Here is a 26,858-nt window from a genome sequence, read left to right as displayed (position 1 = left end):
CCCTAATTTCAGATGACAGCTCTGGCTTGCCACTCAGTTGGCCTTTTATTTTGTGTCACAAATTAACCAACCGTGAGTTTTTATGCCCCTGTTTTATTAGAGCAGTGCTGCACTTAAAGATGGGAAATCTTCATTACAGTAGTTATGTTAGAGCACAAGGTACAATGAGGGGAGAGGGGAATAAAGGTAGTTTCCAACCATATTTAGGTGTTTCAAATATGGATAAATATAGAGGAGTGAAAAATTCCTTCTAGTTTTTCACACTTGCTAACAATACAGTCGAGTGCAAAGTGTGTTTTGTGCTCATTAGGAGCAATGTGTGAGCACCAAGGTGCTGCACTGCTGCTCAGCAGTGGCTGCTGTTAATGGGTGAGTAATTCTGTGTGCAGCAGAGAATACATTTACAGGTCAAGCAGTTCTCCAACATGTGTGGTGTTTGTGACACTTTGTGAAACAGTGTCTGCAATCTGTGACTGAAGAACGGGGATCTACTAAAATCATGAAAGGGCAAAAAGCAGTGGTGAACTTCGCAGGTTTGGGGTTTTTTGGAATTCGCTGTTTGCCGAAGGAGATTAACACCTCATTATGCCTGTTTTTTAGTGCTCTGGCTGGATTTTGTGTCTCTGAATCACCCCATCTTGTGGGTCTAAATAAATTAGGTAATACACAGACTTTGATGCACTGCTATTCCGGGATTGGATTAATAGCTTGGGGAAAGGTGAAAATATAACTTCTTGTCTTCATTTGCCAGTGCAGAAGGCATTATCAAAATGAGCTGGTAGTTATCAAGCCAAACAATTCTTGTCTGTCTCTGTCTGGGGGTAGAGAGATGCCAGAAGGAACAAGAAATACAAGCCAGGCTGTCGTGGTTCAGATTGATGGCTGTAAGTGAATTCCTGGGGACAGGACAAGGGACAATCATAATTGAAATGCCACTTAGTCTTTTCCAGGCTCACAGCCCTTTTGGACCTGGGACTTCCAGAGCTGGATGTGGCCCTGGCTGCTTGGGACACCTCAGTGGGGTTCTCTGAGGATCTTTCTTGCCTTTGCTTAAATCCTTGTAAACCTGTGGCCTCCCCAGCATTCCCTAACAAATGTGCATTTGCTGTGTAAAGAACCACCTTTTTTAAGGAGAGGACAAGAAAGAAAAAAAAAAAAGAGTGTTTTGAACCAGAGTACTGCTAGTTCTGTTTGATGTCTCCTGGTTCTTGTGTGAAAAGAGTCAGGAAGGTCAGGATAACATACCTTGCAGCTTTCTCTGTGGTGTCCTTTCCTCTGAGTGGTGGGATTTGGTCAAAGGGAAATAAATTCAGTGCCTTGTGGTGTTTGTTGTAGTGCTGTTTTCAGTGCTCTCCCAGGGCAGGAGGAGGAGGCAGTGCTGCCCTGGGGCTTTGGGAGGGGAGGTGGTCACTGATGTATTGCTTGTTCTCTCCAGGTCTGATCAAAGCACACTGGGACCTTGACCACTTAATGTAAAGGGATGAATCCTGGTATTCTTGTTATTGTGGTGGTCTAGGAAGCTTACAGGAATACATACATGTGCAAGATTACATAAAACCAGAGCATTCTTACCCATATTTCAATGCACGTGCCTTCAGTAACTCAATTTAGCTGCTCTTCATATGTAGAGGGGAGTGTGTATGTGTTTATACATGCACAGAGTTGTCTCTGAATGAGAGAGAGACTCTCCTGGCGTAACTTTATTCATCCCTTTTAACGAGACAATATACTGGTTATCTCAGTAAGCCTGTAAATAATAATGATTATCCAAAGACAGTGGTTGGAATTGCAATTACTATTGATTTTTTCCATAAAATATTGTTGGAATAGTTCTTCATTTAGTGGAGTGTTAAGCTTTGCTTATATCCAGACCCAACTACACTTGTACTTTAGTGGTGCCTGGTGATGGTGCTGTGAAATGGTTGCAGTTTCCTTCATTCCCCCTAAAGAATGTTTCCCAATGTATAAAGCTGCTTCTGGTGCTTCCATATTAGTATTTAGTGCAATGCAAAGAAGGAAAGACTAGGACTTGATTTCTGGGGAGTTCTACAGTTCAAGGTTGCAGATCCCCTTCAGGTGTTGCCCAGCCATAACTGTGCCAGCTGCTGCTCCCAGCAGCACTAAAGGGCTGACAGGGACAGGTCTTCTCCCTGTCCTGCAGATATTCCATTCATTTTTGGTAGCCCTCATTCCTCTAATCCTTGGGTGAGCTGTGTTTGGCCCTAACAGTATCATCCACCTCTTCTGTTCCCTCTCCCTCTACCCTGATGTTTGCATTTTCACCCTCAGAAGTGACTGTCTCTTGCTGGCTGGTTCTGGTTACCATGAATGCCCATCTTTTGAAGCTTTGCATTTTCACTGGAAGTTTTATTGTTTTCTCAGATTTATTTTACCCTATTTAATCAGAAACTGTCAGTGTAAAGCAGTGGTAAATACAGTCTTAAATTTATTTTCATGCTTAAAAGTGAAGCTGCTGATTCATTTGCTCTGGTTATTACCTATGTGGCTGTTTGTTTATATCATTTCAGTGAATCCCTTGGACCTGGTGGAGGCAGATTTTTAGCTGTGGTGTTTGTTGGATGTATATACACTAAGACTTTCCACCTTTTAGGAATTGCTCAGGTTTATGCTGTAGTCTGTACTCTACAGAGACAATGATTAATGTTTTGGCTAGTTGAGCTACTTGAAAGGAAAATCTAAACCAAAACTCAATATTAAGAGGTTGTTTTCTCTTTGGTTGGGTCTCTCCAGCTGTGGTTTTGTGCTTGCCCAACAGCAGAGTGCCTTTTGTACATCTTACTCAGCCATTTTTCCTTCCAACACCTCTTTTTCCTCTTGAGAAACTAATGAATATTTCACTATTCTCCCGTTCTCATCTCCAGATTATTGTTAGATGTTTCCTGTTTACCTGACACTTCTTCAGTCTTTAGTTTTGTTTTGTTTGCAAACAAGAAATATTATTTGTAGATGTTAAATACACACTGTACCTGTTCTTGAAGAAACAAATAAACTTTCCTTTCAGATTTGCCTTTTTAAATACACAGGAAAATATTTGGTTTAGCCATTTCTCTTCTAGAGTTTTTTGGGTCTTTTTCTTTCAGGTTCTTCCTCTTGCAGTTTTAGGAACTCCTGATACCCTGAAACAGGGCAGAATTTTGAAGTTTATTATCCAGGGGTTGTAATCTATGCAAAACACTGGTTTGCAACTAGATATAGGCCATGGATGAACCACCCAACATTGGTGGTAAATGATGTTGTTTTTCACTGAGCATAATTTTGGTTTATTAGTGTCAGCTCTCCTGATTCCTGTGCTACAAGAGGCTTCTTCCTGCAGGGATGGTACTACAGCTGGTGCTTGTTAAGCACCAACTTCTACTGTTAGTCCATTGTAACATTCTTAACTTCTCTGTGAAATCCTGGTCTCCTTTGGGTTTGGATACTGCTTCCCTTCAGCTTCTGAGTTCTTCCTTCCTGCTCCTCTGATTACATAGTTCAGTAGACATGTCCAAGACTGGTATATTTTTGATTTTTACTGCTTTTCTTTTTATTTGGATTAAGGTCACTGTGTCTCTGAAGATGTGAGCAAAGTTACTTCATTGGTTTATTAGGTTTTGTATTCTGCTGTGATCCACCTGCAGTTTTTGTTCTCTGCCTCTTGCAAACAGTGCTATTACATTTTTGCCATGATTTTTTTTTTTTTGCTGCCTAAAACTGCATTTCCTTCTTATTGAATTTATGCAATATTTCTCTTAAAAATTTAAAGTGCTATCTTCAACTATTACTACTATTAATTAGAAAAAATGATTAAATTTTTTAAAGCTAGAAGCCTGGAAATATGACTGTTACAAGTACAGAACTTGCATACTTGAGAAATCTATAATTTCTTATTTTTCATAATTCCATTTCATTTTCTTGTTCTACAGCTGTAATATATTGAAAAAACCTTGTGTTTATAATTTCATGGCTGTTAAAAGCTTTATTATTATTATTATTAATTGTCCAGAATTCAGTTAATTTCCATTTGTTAATCTACCACTCTCATATGTTTTGCTGGCTAATGGGAAGAAGAAACATTTTTTTCTTTCAAGTTTGGCCTAGAGCTTATAAACCTAATTTCCATTATATGTATTGGTGTCAGGACGAGGAAAGACATATCTTAAAAGTTTTACTTCTATTTGTCAAGGGTGTTAGGTTTTGATCAATATCACTTTAAGTAATTGGCATCTATGTTAAGTATCAGATAAATATAAATTCTAAATACTCCCTAATTCGTTGGAATGTTTGGTATTTTATAAAGCATTAATTTATATAAGTTTCTGGAAGATGATAGCCCTATACATTGAATATAAAGGCTGTACTGAACATACAAAGTGAGTTGACATAAAAGTACTAGATGTCTTTGTTTTTTGAATACCAACTTTTCTTACAAGTAGTCTCTCTGAAAGGACCTATCTATCTTTATTGAAACATGGGCTAGATTGGATTGCAGTTATTCAAGGTGCCAAAATAAAAATTGGGGGGTGGAGGAAGGAGCAGTGAAAAAACTCAAGGACTCATTAGCCAAAACTCAGATGTTTAATTTGAATTTGTCCAGGCCTTTGGGTGAAGTTGCATGATGGTATCTTTTCTTCAGAACCCTTGGTTTATGCAGTATTTTGATCAGAGGTGGTCTGAGAACCAATTAGTCTGGTGAAGCAAAGCAGGGTGGTGTTTGTAAGATCAGTAATGTGGCTTTGCTGGGGTGGGTTTTTTTGCTGCTGGAGTGAAGTCAATGAAGCAGGAGGGGATCACCTTATATGTGAATGGTTTGTGTTGTCTTAAACTACAGTTGTGCCCTCAATTGTCAGCACCTGATCAGGACATTGCCAAGTGCTCATTCCTGCCTCGAGTGCACTCACATGGCAGTGCACTGAGTAAAGAACTGATGCAGACTAAAGCTCTGGCAGGAGGAGACTAAAGAAATGGGATTATTTTGGTCGTGTACCCAGTCAGGTTCATTGGGTAACCACATCAGCTCCTATCCTGGCTCAGAGGAGGGGGATGTTGCAGAACTAGAAAGCCAGTTGCCCAGGGAAGGGGCTCACTGCCTGTGGTTCAGTGTTGCCTCCTTACCCTGCACACAAAGCTGATGTGTCCCTGCTGCTGATGTGCTCACGTGGCTGCAGCCTTGAGAACTGAGGCAAACTGGAATTGCTGTGTCCCAAATCTGCCTGTATGGTGATGGATTCCTCTGTTGAATATGCTGTGGTGTACTTACTTACAAGTAAGTAAATGCTTACTTGTCCCTTGCTTTACTGGGAACCTTGATATATCAAATTGCTTATCCCTCTCAGCTCACAGCTGAAGGCACCAGAGCTGCCCTGCAGCACACAAAGTGCTGTGTAATGCTAAGTGCAGGGAAAATTGGGCACATGGTGTTCACAAACAAACACTTTTCCAGTCCTCTCGTGCCAAGATCTCAGCCAATTAAACAGGAATAGCAGCTCTCAGGAACGGTGAACGTGGAGTGGTTGGTGCTGTGCAGCAGCAGGGGTGAGTCAGGGAGGCTGCCTGGCCTGGGGCCAGCAGTGTCAAAAATGAGCAGGGAATTGATTTAGTGAAGCTCTGTGGGTGAGTACCTTGCACTAAATAATCCACTGACTTAAAAAAGAATAAAAATTAAAAACACTACGAATAAAATACAACGTAAAATATGTACCGACCAGGACAAATTGTCTGTGTCATGCAGATTTTGCTGCTCCCTGGCTGTTATGGGCTTGGAGCTGTGATATTCCATTTCTGTCATTACTGTGTGTGTAATCTATAACCTTCATCTAAGAAACACAACTCATTAATTAATCATTACCAAGGGCGAGACATGCAACAGCATCAAGTGTGCCAAATCCTCTCTCAAAGTTTTTAAGTGTCTGACTGCTCGTAGATACCATCTCAGCAGTCCTGGCAGATTACTCTAAAGGACCAGATCTTGCTGCATGTAGTAAATTTATGGATTTTGATATCAGTTATTCCAGTGGCACTCAAAGAAATTTGCAGCCTTGCTTTCCATTTATTTAACCCTCTTTGTAGTGGTGCTCGGTGCCTTGCTGCTGTGGAACTTAACACTGATGAAATAGCCAAAATATGAACCATCTCTCATCAAGAGATGCTGGTAAATTAAGAGGCATTCTCTCAGACTCCAGAAATGCTTAATGTCAGTGACAGGCCACTCCATGGGATGTGCCTATCTGAGAGATAGTGCACTCCATTTTTATGCTGGCTGTGTAGTATCTGCTGAAATTATTTTTAAAGACTCCAGTATTATTTTTAGAGATGTCTGAAAGGAATAACTTCATTCCCTCTGGTTTGCTGCTTCTCTTGCTTGCTTTGGCTTATTTGTAAATGCTGGCAGATGTTTGCAAACACTTCTCACCTGCTCTCTTACAAGAAAAAGGCACATCAAGCCAAAAACCCCAGAACTTGTCCAATTTCGGTTTTAGTCAGTCTTGGTAACAAGTAGCTTATTGAAAACCCTGCGATGAAACATGAAACCTGTTTTGATTTTTTTTCTTTATTAATTTAGTACATTGATTTAGGAAGGTTTTTTGTTTGGTTTGTTGGTGTTTTTTCATTCAGTTAAAGCTAGACTGTTTCATCTCTCTTTGGACCTCGTAACAGACAAAAGCAGAAACTGAAAACTTGAATTTAACTCTACTGCACTTTCTTTACAGTGTCAAAGGAGAAAGACCAATCATATGCTTGTACATCTCCTATGAGTTTGAAAAACTCTGTTCTTACTTTAGTCTTCTTTTTCAAGTAATTTTTGCATGATCTGTTGCAGTGTTGCTCCATGGGACGATCCTATTCCAGCAGCACGGTGGCCAAGGGATGAGTGGGATGGGGGCAGTGCCTGGGCAGGGGGGGCTGGGCAGGACCTGTCCCCTCCTGGCTGAGCAGAGGCTGTGCTGTGGCTGAGCCTGAGCAGGAGCACCATGTGCTTCAGTTATTTTGGTATTCAAAGCCAAAATACTTCTCAATTTTAGCTGTGAGTGGCCACACGTCTCTCTGTTAACCAGCAGCTCCCCATGATCAGTTTTAGGAGCCTATGAAAGGTGGGCTTTCTTGAGGATTAAAGATGTTTTTGCATCAGGTGGATTTTAGCTCTCACAAATTATTTATCCTTCTTCTTGGTAGCTTATTGGTGTCTGTATCTCTGTAACCTGATGCTGCTCTTGAGGATTTTCCTATTCCAAATTCAGCAGTTCCTGAAATTGTGGTATACAAACAGGGAAGGCATAAAGGAATTAACAATTATAAGCAAATACTGTGAATGGCACAGAATTACCAAAGCAGGAGGTGTGTATTAGAAGTGTAATTTGCACTGAGGCATAGGTTGATAGGATTGCACAAAAGGAAGTAAGAATAATAGTGAAAATAAGGAGATTATGAAAGTAAAAGCTGCATTCCAAGCCCTAATTAGTGAGGTTATCTGTATTTCAGCTTTTATATTTGTGCATTAAAAGCACTGGGGCTTTTTTCCCATTGATTCATATTCTTAGAAAAGCTTATGCCAGGATTCTGGCCTTAAAGATTTTACATGATACTAATGTACAATGTGTATTGAATTCTTTGTCTTATTTCAATAATTGATGCTTTATGGAAAGCTGTTGGCTTGAGATACAATTGTGCCTATTCATTTCCAGGGAGATAAACCTCCGCAGTTAAGTAGTGCCAGTACATCAAGCTTCTTTTTTAACCAAAAATAAGTACCATTAATTTAGATTCAGTGAAAGAAATGGATAAAGCTAGCAGTGTTAAATGCTCTCAACGTTAAAAGAAAATAGCTTAAAAGTTTCTTGCATAGCAGTGAAAAGCATTAGCTTGTCTTTATAGGTTTTTGTATGTATTTATGAAACATTTGGCTCTGGTATTGGTGGTTAACTTGTCTGTTCCCACCTCCAGCCTGTGGGGATTTTGTATTTTTTTTTGAGTGGGTGGCTATCAACTATTTGAATATCTCTGGCAGCACAACCAATCACTTCTTCACCATTATTTCTTATTGTTTAGTTTCCAAATGCAAGGTGTAACCTACGTGTTTTTCCAAGTCATCTTACAAGTACTTTTGGCTCTACCTGGATCATTTCAGTGACCAGGTGACAAATAAATCAATTACTGAGGCTGTGGACATGTTAGGTAATATTTGTTTTTCCAAAAATACTTTTGAGTATAATGAAAATGCTGAAGAAAACGTGGGAATCAACAGGTAGTAGAAAGTATTGCATACTGAGAAAGAAAAGAATAAATTGACAGGGGAAGCAACAGAAGGTCTGGCAAGTGATGACATCTAAGAGTAATTTTAATTCAACTTTTCACAATAAAGATAAGCAGAGTTAAAAATGCCTTGATGCAAAAGTTTTGAAGAATACTGTTCAAGATCATCATGATCACAATTCCTTATTTGGGAATTGTGTAGGGAGGACGTGATCCCTTCTTATTTGCTGCTTTTAGCAGTGTAAAAATTAAATTGCTAATTTATCAAATCTCGTTGCTCCAATGTTTGCATTTGGGACAGGGAGGAGGGAAAATAAGAGGCATAAGGAAGGATACATCTAGAAGATGATTTCTTACATCCTAGTGTGGGTAGATTGTGTGGCCCTTTTGGTAGTTAAAAACTGAGAGATGAGTACCAAAACACTGTTAAATCTTTGCTTATTACTAGGATTTTACAGCTAATTTTTTTCTGAAAGCTGTACTTTTTTCTCTCTGACAGATCCTTCTTGCTTTTCATTGCCCACTGCACTAAGAATTCCCTCTCACCTGATGAGCTAAAGACACGACCCCGTAACAACTGGGAAACAAGAGCGTTTCAGACCTCCCCATTCAGTGAGTACTCACGACTTGGGCTTTGTGTGTTGTTTGGCTCAGAGATGTGTTTATATTGTCGACCGAAGTGGTTCCATCTATGCTTGAAAAGTGCCCAGGAAGATCTCTGCAGGAAAGTGGTTTTGTAGAGGAAAGCAATTTGTCTCAGCACTTTTCCTTTACAGAGTCTACTTCAGTCTTTTCCAGCCCAACTGAATTACTTCGGAAGGTTTCACTTAGAGAAATGTGCTTTTTTTTTTTCCTACCTGCCTGGATGCTCATTTGCAGGAGTTGTCCATCCTGACAAATTCAGGATCAAATGAGGATGTTAGGAATTTATTGCTTCTGGCATCAAAGGAAACTTTTCTTTGCTCAAATGGACCTTTTATTCAGATTCTGAACACAACAAAAACTATTTAGTCTGTAGGATTGGCTGCATATCATGAAGTTCTGAATCTGTGTATGCATAATATATGCTGTGCAGAGAGAAGATAAAGAAAGAGAAGAAACTTTTAGATTATCTGTTCTTTTGTGGTGTCTGTAACTGCTGGTCAGAATGCTCACAAGACACCCTATAATTTAATTACTGTTGTACATATGCTCTGGGAATTAATGTATTTATATACAGTACCACACTTACCCCAATGTGTCCAGCAGTGGAAATAGGGTGTCTTGCTTAGGAGTAGCTCAAGAGTGAAGGAAACAAAACCTTCTGTTGATAGATTCTCATAAGAAAATTTTAAAAAAACTTTTTTTTTTTTTTAATTTTGAGCTTTTTCTTCTCTTGTGGATTTTAGTTTTACCAAGTACAATTTTTTTGTGACACACCTGAGAATTCTTATTCAAATAATTTAATTCAGTGGCAGTATTTCTTAGGAAGCTACTCCCAGATTGTGCCTTTTGTTAAAGACGTCTTTTAAATGAAGTCGGTTCAATGTAACATTTTATATTATTTCACTTGGAAAAATTGTGGGGTTTAGATATGGGAAGCACCAAATTCCAAAGGAATTCTTTCACTCGCACTTTGTTCTGCATTGTTTGCAGTGGATCAGTTGGTTTTTATTCCATATTTTCTACTGGAAGGTTAATTTCTGTCTCCAGGACTGTATTTCTTCAGATTTTAGACCATTAAGATCTATGCTCCATACTTATAAAGCAAATTACTCTAAGAGTCTGAATCTTTAAATTTTCACAATTTATATAGTGTAAGAAAATTAAAATGAGAAATACTGAAGCACTTCTGGTTAAGTAATTCTTCATACTGAGAGAGAAAATCTGGTGGGATTATGGAGTTTTTTCCATTTATTTTTACTGTTTTACAAGTCTGAGTTTCATGACAGTTTTCTGTGAGTTCTGTATAATCAGAAATATGAGAGGATTCCTGAAAATTGTTTTGACTATTCTAAATGCATCAATATATTCTATGTATATGTTATTTGTATATGCTCTATGTACATGCTCATGTGTTTGTTTTAAGGGATCTTCACAGCCCATCTTCACATAGTTAAAGAACAGATTGACAAGTACATCTCACACAAAATTCCTGGAAGACAAACATTAGATGATAAAAGAAACTGGTCCAGAAGCTCTCACTTTTGCTCTGTATCTCAACAGCAGTTTGTCAGGGAGAGGTTGCAGAAGTAGGTCCTGGGTGAAAATTTCAACACACCTGATAGCTCAGTCTCAAATCCCCTACTGTGCTCTTGGTTTGTTTGTTTTTGCTCCCTGTTTTTTTAAAATAACCCCGAGTGATCTCCCAGGGTCAGACAGCAGGTCAGGAGCAAAGCTGAATGTGAAACCCAGTGCATAATTCCCTGCAGTAATTAAGGTTGGGAATGTTCCTGCTTAAACCTTTCCAACCGGTGGCTACATCCTGTATATTGCTTATTTGCATTGTGCTAGAAGATGTTGAGGCCTGCAAGGATTTGCAGGTATAGAAGAAAAAAATTTTCTTATTGGTTCCTATGGCGTGGCTGTGGGAGTTTGGTGTGGGTTGGATCTGGGTGAGGCACAGGCTGGGAGCTTTGTGATGTTTGTGAGGAGCAGGACTTTCCTTCCCCAGCTGTGGAGTTCCACCAGTTCCTCCAGCTTAGAGAGGAGTCCTCACAGACCCCCAGGATGGGGGAAGAACAGAAGCACCACAAGATGACATGGAGCATATTATGCCAATGAATTTGGGGCTTCATTTTGGGGGTTTTGGGAGATGTTCAGTCTTCGCATGCCACAGCGAATTTTCCTTAGGTTTCCTTAAGTTTGGGGTTGGGAATTTGTCCTGGGTTCTGTCCTGGGTGCTAGTGACATCTATTTTCAGCTTATTGTAGGTTTGTACTTCACATTGGTGAGTCAGTACTGTCCATTCTTTATTTCACTCCTCAAACTTGGGCTCCTGTGTATTTGCTGCTGTGGTGAGGAGGTGCTGGTAACTTCTTTTCTGTGTGGTTTGCCCAGCCTTTGAGCAGTGCCTGTTTCTGCCTTTTGATTTGTTCTTCTTTATCCAACTGACAGAGACTCACCATCAGTTCCCAAACAAATATTGAGACTCGTTTCCCTCCATTGTGTCCTTCTCCAGCATCTTCTGTGTTCCTCAGGGGCCGTGGTTGTGACATCAACATTCAACATGTTTGTTAGGTTTGCTTTTTGTTTTGGGCTTTTATTTATTTTTCCTTTCAACAAAGGCTGCTGTCATCCCATCCTGGTGGATCAAAGCCTTTGGAAAGTAACTACCTTAAGAAAAAGCAAGTTTAACTTCTTGACCAAAGCCTTCCTGGACTTCTCCTCAAGGGAGGATTCAGTTTCTTGGCTCTCTGTGTCTTGATAGTAAATTCTCTTTTTCTGCGTGAGTGGGAAGAAAACAGCCTCTCAATCATTGCCAGCTTGTGTGCTCTTCTCTAGTCCTGGGTCTTGAGGATGCAAGTTTTTTTGGCATTTTTAGGGCTGCTTGAATAAAACAGCATATTCTGTATGGTTTGTAAACCTTCTGTAAACTTCCACTGGTATGAATAGCCCAAACTACTTGAGAATATTGCTGAAATAGCCCTCTTGTTACTGTTGGACTTGCATGCCTCTATATGTTTGATTTATTAGTTTGCTATTATTTTTAAAGGGAAGAAAAGTATAGAAAGTATATTTTTGAGTATTTGTATCTTTTATTTCCTAAGTAACCAACTCACAACCAGAATTTGATAAGTAAAATATTAGCACTCAGAAATGGAGCCACAAAACCAACATATCTTCTGTTACTGATTTTTCTCCTAAGAAACTATTTTGGCAGCAAAGGCAGGTTACCATCCTGTTACTTACTTAGAGTAAATTACTCTAAATTATAAAGTAACCAATAAATGAGTATTGCTAAAGTATTGTCCTCCCATTCCTCACCCCATGGCTAAAGTCTGTATCCCAAATAAGGAAAAAAAAAGGCACCAGAAAATTGTTTTAATTTTTTTTTTTAAATAGATACAGTAAAATAGACACTTCCTGGACTTATCAGCATATTTCAGCATGACAAAAGAGCAAGGATATATATGCAATTAAAATGAATCATTGTAATGTGATGATTACAGAAGTAGAATTAAGATGATGTCCATGCTTTTTAGATTATGCCATATCACCAAGTACTAGCTTGACTAAAGTATATTTTAAAGAAGAAGAAATAATATTTCTGTATATTTTTGTCCTTGTTTTGGAGTTTAGTAGAATATTAATGGGGTTTAACCTATTTACTTTTAGTAGTGGCTTTATATTTATCAAGAAATATGCCCACACATTGGCCTTAGGGAGAGAAATTTATTTGGCAGCATTCTTTAAAACATGAGATTTGATGTGAGGAAATAGATGGAGCACTGTCATTTCTTAAGTCCTGCATGAGCAGATGAGAGATTGAATCTTATTTTGGATAAATTCAGGCCTCTGTCAGATGTATGGAAGATGGGAATAATTCAAGCAGAACAGTAAGTCTCGGGTGATTTGGGGAAAAAAAAAAAGATTACTGTATCTTAAAATATTTTAGTGGACTCTAGGTGAGTATTCAGACTGAGAAGATGTAGTGAGGAAAAACTAACTGTATAAAAATACCAAATTATCACTAAATTTCAAGTAAAAATGTACTGGCAGAGAGAAATAGATGCTTGAAGTCCTTTTCTTTTTGACTGGCTATTATGTAGCACATAAAGCTGAGTGTTGGTAAATAGATGCTGATAGTATTTGCTATTTCATAAGAACTCTCTTGTAGTTAGGTACAGATTTTACTAACAATATTTTGCATTCTGTGCCATGACATTGTCTATATACTTCAGTGGGATATGAGCTTTTGTGTGAAAAAGGCTCTATGGGGGGAAAAATATTTACAAAGTAAACTCATCTTTTGGCTTCTATGGGAGTGTGGGACTGTGGGTGAAAGAGTGGGGTGGAAATACTGTAGATATTCAGGCTGGCCTAGGGTGGAAACTTGAGGGAAATATTGGGATAACTATCTGAATGCTTCTTGAAGTGAGGCTGAAGTGGACAGGTCTTGCCTAGAAACTCTTGAAACGACATTCTGTGCATTCTGTGTCTGTCCTTGGAGAGCCCAAAGAAAAGAGTTATAGCCCATGACAGATGGTGCTCAATGAATAGTCTCTGTGACCTGCTATGAGCACTGAATAAGGGTATCTGACATGAAGAAAAATGTAAAGTCCTGTCTGTGGTGCTCTCGTTAATCTGTCCTTTATTTATGGTTTCATTCCTTCTTTCCTGTGTTGAAAACTCAGTACTGGCAATTCGAGATTTTTTTGTGCAACCAATTCTGAAATCATCCTGGAAACTTGGTGGGGTTTCAAGAGAAGTTCTGTGTCCCTGAGAATGATGTAGCCCTTCAGGTTTGATGATGAATGCTGAACTGAACTATTTCAGAGCTACCTGGTGAAAAGGTTCACAGTCAGCATCCTTCTTGGAAGAAACCCTCTGTCTGTAATTACTTTGTGACTGGAGTTGGAGGTAGTGTGACTCTGTAGGTGTCTGATAAATGTTTTTGGTGGAATAGAGCACACATATGAGGAATGAGTAGATAAAGCTGCGTTTCGGTTCCATTCATTCTAGTCCAGATTGGTGCCTTTGCCTTCATGAACAGTTTATTTTTGTGTATTTAAATAAAAAAAAAAAATCTTTAGGAGAAGGGAACATTTGTAAATAGATGTTTCCATTCAGGTTTTACCTTTGCTTTTCGTTGTGCTGTTTGTGCTTCTAGAAGTAGCAGGGACAGACTGGTTCATTAGGCTTTCAGTGCCTGTTGGAAAACACGCTCCAATTCTGAACCAGTCTCGAATCAAATTACAAGTGAACTTTTAGTCAGCAAGCTGGATCTGCCTGGATAGGACCTTCAAAAAACCAGGTTTGATAGAAAGAAAACAGAAGAAGTAGATAAGAGCTAAACTGCCACCGCAGTGAGAATCAAAATGTTCAGCACTCGCAGACATGAAGCGCTCCCCCCATCAGCACTGTCTGACAGCTGTATGTATTTGCTGCTGAGGCTGGGACATGAATCAGTGACAATAAGCCTGAAGAAAGGCTGGGATGTCATCCTGGAGATGGCTGGTATTGACTGCAGGGAAGGAGACACGGAGTGAGCAGGACACCTTGCAAGGATAAATCAGTTTTGCGTAATAGGGAGTCCTCCAAGGGCACTAATGATGCAGGAGAAAAACATGTCAGTGGGGCATGGGGGAGTGACAGGATTGTGCTGCAATTCCAGGAGGTCTGTGAGGCAAGGTGATTCATAATCCAAGTATTATTTGTTCTACACTTTTATTTTCTTTTTCAATTTGAAGTTGTATGCAGGGAAGGTTGTGGTTTGCTACTTGTCTTCAAGCTATTATTTATTCGCAGTGTCACTGTGCCTTATACAAGTTTTAATTTACATAAATATGTCTCACAATGTTGGTACCTTGACAGTGACCTGAAGTGGAAAAACAGTATAACTGCTACTGCCTCTCATGGTCTACTGCAGAAAACCAAAGTATGCCTAACTTTCTAAGCCTGGGTTTCAGCAGAATAACTTAAAATTATAAATTCAACATAACTGGAATTTTATTTTGTTTTAACCTTGCACCTGCTCACCTATTTTACTGGCAGATGGGTATAACCTTGCCTTTTTGAGCACGTACAACAGAAGCAGCTTTACTTCATTCCCATCCTGACTGACCTACCTTTTCATCCCCCCTGGCAATCTGGTCCCTGCTTGTACAACATGAGGTTAATTACAGTGCTGTGAACATGTGCATTAAAACAACCTGCCTACCGGTAGAGAGATTTTTTTGTTGTTGTTTTATAAGATTGAATCCTCTTATTTTTTAATATTAGCTTTGTCATAGCTGTCATGTCCTTTCAAGACAGTTGAAGTTGCCCTCACTTTAGCAGAAATGCAGCTTGTTATGCAGATACTCACTTCTGATGATGAGCATCTGCAGCTCCTCAAGACACAGAGATGCTGGTGGATGTGTCCAGGCATCTTCATTTGTTGTGCTATGTTGTCCCAGAATAAATATGCAGAATATATTGCAGTAGAACACACTGGTGCTTTGTTATATCATAGCTGGCTGTGCTGCTGGTTATAAAGCAAGTAGTTAAATCCAAGTGAAAGGAATTTTTCTTTCTTAAAAAAATATTCTAAATATTTGCTTTATCTTGTTTTTTTTTTTTTTTTAGTCAATCTCCTTAGCAACAGAAACAGATGTTTCTTTTCTCTTAGTCATTACATTCAAAGAAAGAAGCTGCTTCAAAAATAATGAAAGCAATTTCTATGAATAGGGTAGCTATTAATTGTTGCCAAGATGGTTTAGGATGATAATAAGACATGCAACAATTGCCTTTTTTTCTTTAATTGAAATATAGCTATCTAGTTAACCTGTACTGGTTAGGTGAGCTATAATCTATCTGCTCTTATAGTGCATTTATTGTGTGATTTCCTGTGTGACAGAGACAAGAGTGAGCTTGACTATTTCTGGTTTATTGAGGAGATATGTAGTATCAATGTGTGCCTAATGTTTTAGTTATTTGCTACTTCAAAGTAAGTCGGTGAAGAGTTTGCCTTGAAGACAAAGAACTAAATATGCATGGCCTTACAAATATATATTTTTGTACATCAATTTACAATATGAAACAGTATAATTAATTCAAAACATGGGCTTGGTTTTAGAGTGATGCTCTTTCTCAAATTACTCTATATTTTTCTGTAGATATTGATTACACCATTTAAAGCTGTTGTTTGATTTCAAAAGGGTTTACTGATCTGTAATTTCACCTGTATAGCCAAGAGTGTGTTCTTAATTCACAGGAAATGGGCACATGTGAGGTTTAGAAAGACATGAGCTGGGATGGCAAGATCAAGATATGAACTGGTCTCTGTAAGCCAAGAGAAACAAACCTGCCTCTGGAATTTGCAGAGGGAAGGACCTTTGCTGCTCCCCTAGTCCTGAGTGCTGTCATTTAAGCTAATTGCATGTGGATGGACCTGCAGATCTGCTTGAAAACTAGTGCAAAAAAATGGAACTTCATTCTTGGTAGTGCTAACCTGCTCAGCTCATCATGTGGAGATTAGTAACAGTGCTGAGGGGAGAAAACATTGTTCAGGTGGGTGAAATTGGGAAGTCTTAAGCTCAGCTGGAGCTAAACTAGCAAAGGTTAGCAAGAGCACCAAGGAGGGGCCTTACAGAAACGTAGGCTTATTGCAGAAGGACGTTGAGTGTTCGTGGGTCTGCTGATGGATGGGGAGAAAATGATGGACACTATGGAAAAAGATGAATTATCCAATGCCCCTTTTGCCTTGCTCTTCGCCAGCAACGTGTAATTCCAGACCTGTGTTGTATCATCTTGGTTTGAAGAGGAGAGGTGCAGCCAGACTGATAAAAGGCTAATTTTAGGCCATTGACATCTGATGGCCAGCTTAACTTCTGTCCCTGGAAAGATCATGATTGTAGATTTTAAATCCACTTGCAAGTATTTCAAACATAAGTAATACTGTAGATTTACTGGAGGACTACTGGTGTTTTACCAGTTTGATTACCTTCTACAGTGAAATGGCTCTAGATGGTCAGCAGAGGAGACAATGAAATGAATAGCCATGTCAGTCATTTTACACATTTTAGTACCAAGTTTGAGTGGATTTGCACACTGAAAGCCACAAAGCACATTTTCTTGGATTCTTCTGCGGCATTTATATCTTGTGGTTTTTCTTCTGGCTTGTGGAGGTTTTTGTTAGTTTATTTGGTTTTGGTATGGATTTGTTTTGGTTGGTTGGTTTCTGTTTGTTTGGGTTTTTCCTCCCCTCCCCTTACAAGCATGTTCTCCTATTTCTTGCATGTGTACAGCAGGAAAAAGAAAATAAAACCTTGGATGTGAATTTTACTCCAAGAACTGGCTAAACTTACAGAAGGAAAAAATAAAGAAGGTTACAGCTATGCTACAGCCTTTAATCACATTTATACTCTCCCTGATGCTTTCGATTTTCTGTCTCCTCCCAACCCTGAAAATAATAATTCTGATTGAGACTACTTCTGGCACACGTTGGTGGCAAAAATGGTTTTGAGAAGCTTTACCAAAGAACCATCTGGAGCATGTGAGGGCCAAGAACACTGAGAACTTCCTCCATGGAGGAACTGATGAGCTGGGTGGAGCAGTGAGCAGTAAACTGTGCCTGTAATCCTTTTCACTGGCCAGCACATCAGACAGATGGGCAACTGCCCAAGTGCTGTTTCCCTGGGAGTTTTAGATAGCAGACCGTGCTCCCCCTTAGGTTTTCCTAAGGCAATAGTGGAAGCCATCTGCATTCCAGTTTGGATGTGCAGGGTAGTCCAAAATACAAACATTAACCCACTCCCAATTCCTCAGGAAGTGCAGATTGTCTTTATCTGTGGTATGCTGAGAGTGAGGCATCAGAGCTCCTCAGGAAGGGGGTTGCTGTGAGCATATAAAGAAACATGGATTGGAGAGGGCTGGAAAGGGAAAGGCTGAGTTTCAGTGGAAATTGTCTATTCATCCTCCTGTAACTTCTGTGGCTGGGTGAGGAGTACAGGGATCTGCAGGAGGACCTCCAGAGGGAAAGCTTTCATCAACTGTAGGCTGGGATAGCGTTTGAGAAATGACAGGGAAGAGTCTTGGAGAAGTACAAAGCCCTGGTGTCTGGCTCTGTAGGCAGGGAGGCATCATGGGCTGTGGTGGTGGGTCTGCTTCTCCCTAGGCAGAGTCCTTGCCTGCTGCTGGCTGCTAAAGTAAATGGTTATTCCTACTGAGTGTTGAGTTGACTCAGTTTATTGCAGTTGAAACAAGTATTGATCCTATAAAATACGAGGAGCTAAATGAAATGTTACTGCCGGTGTCATCCTGTGTAATTAAAACAGGTCTGTGAACTCTGTGGCCGTGCATTCCCCTGTGAACTCTCCCCTGTGGTTCACTAGGTTAGATGCTGACTCCCTTCTAGTTGAATTCTTGGAGTAGGAGGCCTTTTTGGGGGGGAGCAGGAGATGGTGTAAATTCTTCCATGATAGCTGCAAATAAGGCAGTGAGGAAGCACTTTGTCACTCGGAGAAATAATAGTCATTAATATGGCTCTTTGCAAGCTGCACTAGTGTTCTCTAGGAGGGTCTAAAATTCTGTGACTGCAAGGCAGAAAAAGAGTGAGTTGGTGTGTGAGAAGAGCAGAAAATTCACTTACCTGCTGTCTCTTCTGTTGACCATCCAGCGACCTCAAATATTAAAAGGATTTTTTTTTTTCTTGTTGCTGCTTCTTCCCACTTTAGTCCTCACTGAAAGGCAAAATTTCCCTTATTAGCAGCTGTCTTGGTGTTTCCTGGATTTTGGCAAATCATTGCTTACATATTGGTGCTCTTTCTAAATAAATGTAGATGATTCCTACATAGTATTTTAGAGGAAATTTTAGGTTTCTTTCATGCTCTTGGTGTGTTTAGGTTCCGTATGCCAGCTCTCTGTTGCTGTCCATAGGTTTGCTTACTTCTAATAGAAATTACAAGAAAATGGCTAATTCTCTTACCATGAAAGTGTAGTAAAAGAGTAAGAGTCTGCAAAAGAAATACCAGACAGGGTGCCTGATAAAGGTGATGCTCTCAGTGGCAGTGCTTCCACGGGTGTTTAATGGACATAATTCTTCAAATGCTCCCATAACAAGTGAGGGTCTTTTAAACATTCTCAATAAATTACCCCTAAAGGTAAAATCACTGATAATTCTGCAGCTCTACAAGATCTGTCCACAAGTTATTTTTAAAGACAAGACTTCTTACAAAGAATAACTCTCTGATATTCAAAGAATGAATCCCACTCAGTGTAATGCTAATGAGAATAAGACACAATTTTTCACGTTTCAAGTTCAATTCTGATTTAACTTGAAGTTACTACAGTTGGTAATAGCAGAAATTACACATGTAAAGTTAGTATTCTTGAAGTATATGTGAGAATATTGAAGTTAAATGTGTTCTTTAAATGGACTGAATATTCAGAATATCTGGTAGGTTTTTTTCTGAAATGTCACAAGTGCATGTTTTATCTATGGTTTGTTAGGGGCCAGGAGAGGGTTGTTTTGGTTAGTTTGATTGTTCTTAATTTTAACAAATAATCTGAAATAATTGCCTTAAATTGTGTCTAGTTTCTGTCATAGTGTTAGAACAGGTTCTTTGGTGACACTATGTGTGTGTACTCCTCTAGTAAAAGAAAATTCATCGGAAAGTAAGTAATAGAAAGGAATTGTCTTCAAATGTTTGGCAATGGCTTTTCTAAATCCTCTTAGTTATTCTGAGTTGAGGGTAAATTTTCAGTAAAACCATTTCATAAATTAGAATCACAGAACCCAAAGTTACTTAGATATTGATTTTTCATCTTTTTACCTTACTGTAATGATTATTGATTACTGTGACAGATCACAACCACCCACATATCAATACTAAAACCTTTTATTCATTATATATTCCAGGTATAGTTTTAAAAATAATACTATTTTAAGTGAACTTATAATACAAACACCTTCACAGAACCTACTGTTGTGTGGAATTCATTGTGCTCTCCAGAGAAGTGTAGAATCTGTGGAGAAATACTTTTCATCCACCAAAGGAAATGGGGAATTTGACAACATGCATTTGTCTACAAAATGTGAAGCAATATCTGATGAAATACGTTTTGTCAATAAAATAAATTGCCAAACAAAATGTAATCCTTCCTCAAAATACATTTAGCCTACAGAGTGAAATAAGCCACTTCCATAAAGTGCATTTGGTTGCTTGAATTATTTTGATTTGCTGTCTGTCAGAATCTGTAGATAGTGTGTTGTGGTTTTTTTTTTTTTGTCAGACACTGTATATCAACCTGTTTCTTTTTAATAAATATAGATAAAATACATTTAATTTGAAGGTAGACATTTGATAGGACACCTTAAACTGGTGTTGGCTGAGCTGAAATGATGAAAGGCAGACACTTGATGTTTGTGGTGCGAGGGGCTCTCTGCTCTTCCCAGTTCTGCATATAAAATACCCTGGAGTTGGTAATTCAGCTGCTGTTGCTGTGCCTTGCAAGTCTGCTACTTTAGTTTTCCCGTGCTGAATAGTTTCCATGAATTGCTCACTGTGCTAAAGCAAAGTGTGCAGCTTTTTTGGCTGGTTGGTGCAAATGTCAGTCCTTGTTCAGGTTTTCCAGGTTGCATTACCTGTATCCACCCGTGATCCACAGGGCTCCAGCTGAGCCTTTCCCTGACTTTTAGGGAGCCATACCAGATTTTTATCTTTGTAAGAATTTGCAGGATGGGAAGAGGGGGATTGTCTAAGCTGAGAAATGGCTCCTCAATGTCTAATTAATTAAAACTTTTGCGTTGTTACAATTCTGTTAGACAACAGCACACACTTTTTTTGATGACAATTTCTTTATTGATCTCAAATGTAAAGTATCTTCATTGTATATATGGAAAGCTACCTTAGCCTTCGTGTAGCTGTTTAGAAAGGCATAATTCTATTTGGGAAAAGGTTGCCTTGCAAAAGGTTACCTTTCTCTGCAGAGAATTGCAAGGCTCCTGTTGAGTTTTTTTAACAGTGGTGTGTGCTGAAGTTTGTACTACAGGGTCTAGAGCTCAATTTTGTGAGATAATGTTCAGGAAAAAGATTACAGTTTCCTATTTTGTGGTTCTTGAGGACTCCAAATTTTTACTGTAAAACAGTAAAAGTTGCTTTGAGACTATCTCTGTGATAGTTAAACGCGCGAGTTGTTTGTTTGGGCGTAATCTGGAAGTGCAGAAGGCAAAAGCAAAGCAAAAGTCTCCAACCCCGGTAAAGTATCTCCTGAATGAGAGTGATCAAAGCTTGTCTTTGCTTAGAAGACAAGATCATTCTTGTCATTGCTTCCTTTGATTGGAAGAGCACTAAGAGAAAAAAATCTGAAGAGTACAAAGGCTTTTGTTTAGTGAAAGAACTTAAGTATCTACTGAAATGTTAAGTTTCCACTAGAATGCTTTGAATGGGAGTGGAATTGCTAACAGATTTAAAGCAAACTTTTGAGGTCTGTTAAAGAGAAATGTATTTGGCTAAACAGAACTCCATGCTGAGTTTTTGCATCTTGTGGAAATGAAAATACTGCAATTGGAAAACACATCTCCAGTCTGGTTCCTTCACCTGTACAAACATTTTCCCTGTTGTTTCAGGGAGAACTACATAGAACTGTGTTTATTCTTACGTGCAACAAAGTAGAAATTACTCTTGTTTCAAAATGTTCTTTCATGTACATTAAAATGAGAAGCTCTGTAACTATCAAATGCATGTAAAAATGGGCAAATTGGACTACTGATATTACAGGAACATTGTGGAGTGTTCCAGAAGTTTGTACCTCCTTCCTTTGCCCTTCCAGCCAGGATGCTTCTGTTGGTGACATTATTTGAAGGGAACGTGTCTGCCTGAGTGGAATAATTACTGTAATATTTGTTGAGATATTTTTACATTAATTTGGAGGATATTATTTCTGCTGTCCCTTTCACTGCCACGTTTCTGAGCTGTCACAGTAATCATACATTAGGAACTGCACATTAGCACAGGACATCAGAAAGATTTGCCAGAGAGCTCACTGGGCAAGCAGCAGGCTGATCTATATGTGACATGTAGGAGCTGTTTTCCTCTGAACAACTTAATCACTGAAATGAGAGATGAGCCCAAGTACCTGAGGATAACTTGGGTACTTGGGTAAATGTCAGAGCTGTTGCATTTTCTTCTATTTTAATGTAAATCAGGATTGCTCACTCTTTCCTGGTGTGATTTAGTGCAGTAAATCTTTATGGGAGCCGTCTGAAAATTAATAGCTGTTGTAGAAGAAACTGCGTAATAGAGTTTTAAATTATGTTTTTGAATTATGTCTCATTTCGTGTTTTATTGCATAATTGTATATAGCACAACTAATGAAATACCAATTAAACAAAAAAGTCGGTTTTTAAAAATGTAGCTATTGAACATCAATCCATTCCTTTTGCCTCAGCTCGTTAGTGCACTAGTGATTAAATTACAATTATGCATCCTACTTAATATATTTTACAGTTTAAACAGCCCAAATCACGTTGTTTTATGTGAGTTTGGGAGATAGAGATAATAGCAGAGATCAGGACTGAAAAGTTGATTTTTGTGGCATTTTTAGCTTCTGTGTATGAGATACCAAGGCTTAGGAATTGGTGTTTTCTGCCTCTCTGTCAACTTCAACCTAAATGATGAAGTTTTTGTCTTGTCTGCTGACTTTGAGTAGAGGCTGAGAGATCTCATAGAGAACTGATTTCCTGCAAGGTGGCAGAGAGAGTTTTAAATGCTTTTGTATTAAGGGGACCTCTTGGAAGAGGGAAGAGATTTCAAAAGACCTCAGCTCTAGAAAAGTGTCCATTGGTGAAATGCAGCTTGGAAGGCACCAAAGTCAATCAATAAAAAAAGCACACACAAATACCTTATGCATCTTATCAGCAACTGAATTTCATCACTTCCACTGCTCACAGAATGAATAGATTTTGTTGAAAAATCAGCAGTGCAAGGTTTCATCATAAAAGATTTAAGAATATGTTGTTTTGGGGGGTTTTTTTGTAGCTTACACATTTTACTTTCTACTAAATCTTCTAGCAGTATCTCCCTTAAAATGGTTACGTTGAGTTTGCATGAAAAATTAATATAAATACTGGGAAAATTAACTGAAAATGTGTATGGACCTGATAAAGTTTGGTAAGATTGTAGTGTAACTGTACATAATCCTGTATGAGGTCTCTGAGGCAGTCTCTTGTAGACTGTGCTGTGTATTTGCTCTTGGATAAAGAAATAAAGTATCAAATTCTTTCCCATTATATTGAAATTGATTGAAGATAAACAATATTTGAGTTTAATTAGTTTTAAGGAAGCCTAATAATTGGAAGCCAAAAATGAGTTCTATTTCAGTTCCAGTGTTCAGAGTGTATAGAAAATGCTGGAATTTTCTCCAGGTTTTGTTGTACTTTAGCATTCTAGTTGTTTCCCAAAGAGAAGGGAAACGTGCCTGTTGATTTGGGTGTGTTCATAAAGTGGTGTTATGGACAGGAAACTGGATACAATTCAGTAACAAAATTCCCTGCATCAGTTTTTAAAATACATTTCTAAAATCTTGAAATGGTGAATATTAAAACAGATTTATACACATTGCATTAGTGTTTCTTAGCAGATGAATAAAGTGATAGAAACCAATATTTTTATTTCTTTTTTTTTTTTTTTGTCTGGTGTCATTCTGTGCTGTCTCAAGGCTTTGACTGTCACTTGATTCCCTGTTGCAACAGTTTCTTACACTTAAGTTATTTTCTTTGAGGGAAGTGAAAACCAGCTTTTTTCTTGGTGATAACCAGCTCTGTCTCCTGTTGGTCATTGATAACAACTGCATGAAGTGTAGTATTAAAAATTGCTGGTCCTGAGCATCAGTGCTGAGAGAGCTCAGAAAAAGCCATGGGTTGTTGTTTAGTCTTGGCCTCCTGCATTGTGTCCTGTGTTCTCATTGTCCATTATCAGCCAATCCAAAACCTTTCTGTGCCACCTCTTGCTAATGAGAGGGTAAATTGATTAATAAGTCTTTGTTGCCATGTGAACCAGGTCTTATTTACCATTAAAAATTAGGCCATTACTGAAATTTTTTATATCACTGTAAGAATAATAACATTTCTAGATGGTCTTCCATCAAATTCTGCAGTTAACTTACAGAAGAGCTGGATGGGATCCTGCAAGGATACTGGCATTGAAAGGTACTCTGGACCTGTTTCTGTCTCTGTTTTAGTGCATTTTTCATTATCTGAAGGGCCAGAGTAATTTCTGTCAGTTAAACAATTGCCAGTTTGAGTTCTGAGTGCAGTTTCTCTGTGCTTTATGATGCTACTTCTTCCTAAAGCCATTAGTCAGCTCTTTTAACTGGAGCTTTTCATTCTGGTGATTTTGCAGCTTCTTCAAACGTGAACTGTTGCCATGGATGAGCTGCTTTTGTGGTACAAGTCTCTCTTTGCTCCTCAGTGGTGAGCAAATAATTGCATAATATGGAAAGTGCCTTCAACTGCAGTTTTTGGTGTGAACTTAAAATTTTCTTCTGTCCCTTAACTGTGACATTTTTTTGTCACAAATTTGTCAGAGACCAGTGGTCCTCGAAGTGCTGAAGCTTAGTGCTCTGGTTTGCTGCTCTGGCTGAATAGGCTTCCAGAATCCATTGTGGATTCAGGAATTATATGCCATCAAACTGGCACAGTGAAAATACATGCCTTTTGGAATTCTCTCTTTCTGCACTGTGCATGTCACGCTTCAGTTGCTGCAGGTTTGTTTTTGTTTTTTTATTTTTACAAAAGATGCTGTGGTACTTTACATGGCTGCTTTTTCAAATGGCTATTTCTGTGTTTTCCTCTTTTCTGTGACTGTGTGTATGTGTAGGAAAGGGCTCAGGGAGCTGTGCCTCACACATAATATCTGTGAGTTCCCATGACTTCCCTTATTTCTCAACAATTAATAATCAGAGTTGATTTGGAAAGAGTTGCCAGAATCAGGAATTACAGACACTGCAACTGAGATAGTTTCATTTTCCGTCTTTGTGTGTCAGTCAAGGGGCTCTGACTGCACTGGAGTAAAATTATATGATAGTTTTCTGATTATAAACCTTACAGTGTGTGTTGGAGACAGAATGCTAGTTCTGAAATTTTGAGCCACTCTGGTTTGCTTCTTTTATGCAAAGATCCTTTATGTAAAATGATTGCTTGCAAGTTGAGAAAATACATATTTGTGGAAATGAAATGGTCCTTGATAGAGCTGGGAGGATTCAGTTCTTGGGAAGGGCAACTGCAGTCTTACTCCACGACACAGAAAGATGAATAATTGGAAAAGAAAGTCATAATAAATGTTCATTTAATTAGTTTTGCAGAGGAAGAAAATATAGCAAGAAACATTGACATTAAAAGAAGTATGATTTTAAATTAAGCTCTAAATGAGAATTGCTGTATTGATAAGTTGAACAAAAGCAACTGTCTGAGGAGGATTCAAAAAGCAATGTGTACAATTTATCAGAGTGAAATAGCTTTGTGCAAACATGTGTTGTGGCAAATTATTGAAGTGAGCATTATGAATGCTTTTCTAAATTGAGTAATATTCAAGCCTTCATCTAGGAGTTCATATATCACCTGAAAAAAAAGACCCAATAATCTCCATTCAATTTTTGACAGTATGAATATAATTGCAGAAAGACTAAAACAGAGCCTTAAAAGTAAGGCAGGGAGCTTACAAGAAAAATTAAACAACCAGAAAGTAAATGAATTAGCAGAAAGAAAGAACTTAAGTATATAGGAATGGAAATGGGGTTGCTTATTATGAGTTTTATATTAACATGAGATTATTATGTACTCTTAGTGCATGTACCTATTTATTTTAAAAAAAAACCATTTGATCTGAAGGAGTTTTATTGACCTTCTGTCCTGATGTATTGTATGTTGTATTCCTTTGAAAGTGAGAATGTACAAACTGTATGATACAAATCTGCAGGTAAGTTCTCAAGAAAGCAATTTGTTAAACTAAGCAGGACTTTTTGTAGTGGTTCATTTTTGAAATACAGACAAATTAGCACGTGGTGCCAGTTTATTCTTAAGCCAGTGAAACTTTGACTTTCTCTTCCTAGCCTGAATGTTTCAATGCAGAGTGTACAGCGGAATTTCATGTGGAAGAGTTATTGAAAGTATCCTCAGAGTTTATGATAAATCTAGAGCAAAGTCATGCCTGATTTATGCATGTCAATAAAGTCAGACTTTAATCCATGATATCAAAATCTAGGTTTTCTAGATTTTGAAAAGAGAAAAGATTCCTTAATCTATGTGATGGACTTAGAAGTTCTTGTGAGATTGTTCTGCTTCCAAAGGGGGAAGCAGAAGGGTAAAAGCCATCAAGTAATGCAGTAAGCAATTCAGTGTGATTATTTAAGAAGGAATTTCTTTTTCCTAGGGAGTTGCAATACTTTGTTTTCTATGGATAAATACCATCTGTATTTTTTGTAAATGTTGCATTATAATCAGCCTATCAAAACTTACCAAAGAACATAAATATGTAACAACACTTGCAACTCTGGTCCTTAAAATTTTGGTCCATTTTTTTAAAAGATATGGACCTTGTTCACTGTTTGTTTTGTGTAGGGAGAGTCTGGATGTGTCTCCTACGTAGTCCAGTTGTTGCTGTGTTCAGGTTCAGCGCCTCAGTGTGCATCCCTAATTTAAAAAGAAATATTTCCAACTCAAAATCAAAATCCGTCCAGTGGTGGAGGATTAAGTTGGTGGCTGTGAGTGACAAATGCTCAGCCAAACCAAGCCATTCCATATCCAAAATACTGCCATAGTAAAAGGAGGAATGGAATAACAGTGCAGTAGAAGGGAAGGTAGTTTGAACTCTTAAAGCAGGAGATGTGTGAAACGGTTATTGATGGGAATGAGGAACTGATTGATCAGGTAATAACTACCCTAATTTAAACCTGACAAGGAAATTGATGGTTGATATTGTTAAATATCC

The 26,858-nt window shown here is 38.4% G+C and overlaps 1 protein-coding gene across 12 annotated transcripts in view; it reads left to right on the top strand.

The window, feature by feature from the left end:
- The window catches only part of TENM2 (teneurin transmembrane protein 2), a 634,310-nt gene that overhangs the window by 62,077 nt on the left and 545,375 nt on the right, over nt 1–26,858 (top strand). For all 12 annotated transcript variants that reach the window (XM_032702528.1, XM_032702527.1, XM_032702526.1 and 9 more), the window contains one exon: nt 8,747–8,859. The gene's annotated coding sequence lies outside the window, so the exon portion shown is untranslated. The remainder of the gene's footprint in view (nt 1–8,746; nt 8,860–26,858) is intronic.

This window comes from Chiroxiphia lanceolata, chromosome 15, assembly GCF_009829145.1.
Source record: "Chiroxiphia lanceolata isolate bChiLan1 chromosome 15, bChiLan1.pri, whole genome shotgun sequence".
NCBI lineage: Eukaryota > Metazoa > Chordata > Aves > Passeriformes > Pipridae > Chiroxiphia > Chiroxiphia lanceolata.
This window is presented reverse-complemented; position numbering and strand designations above follow the sequence as displayed.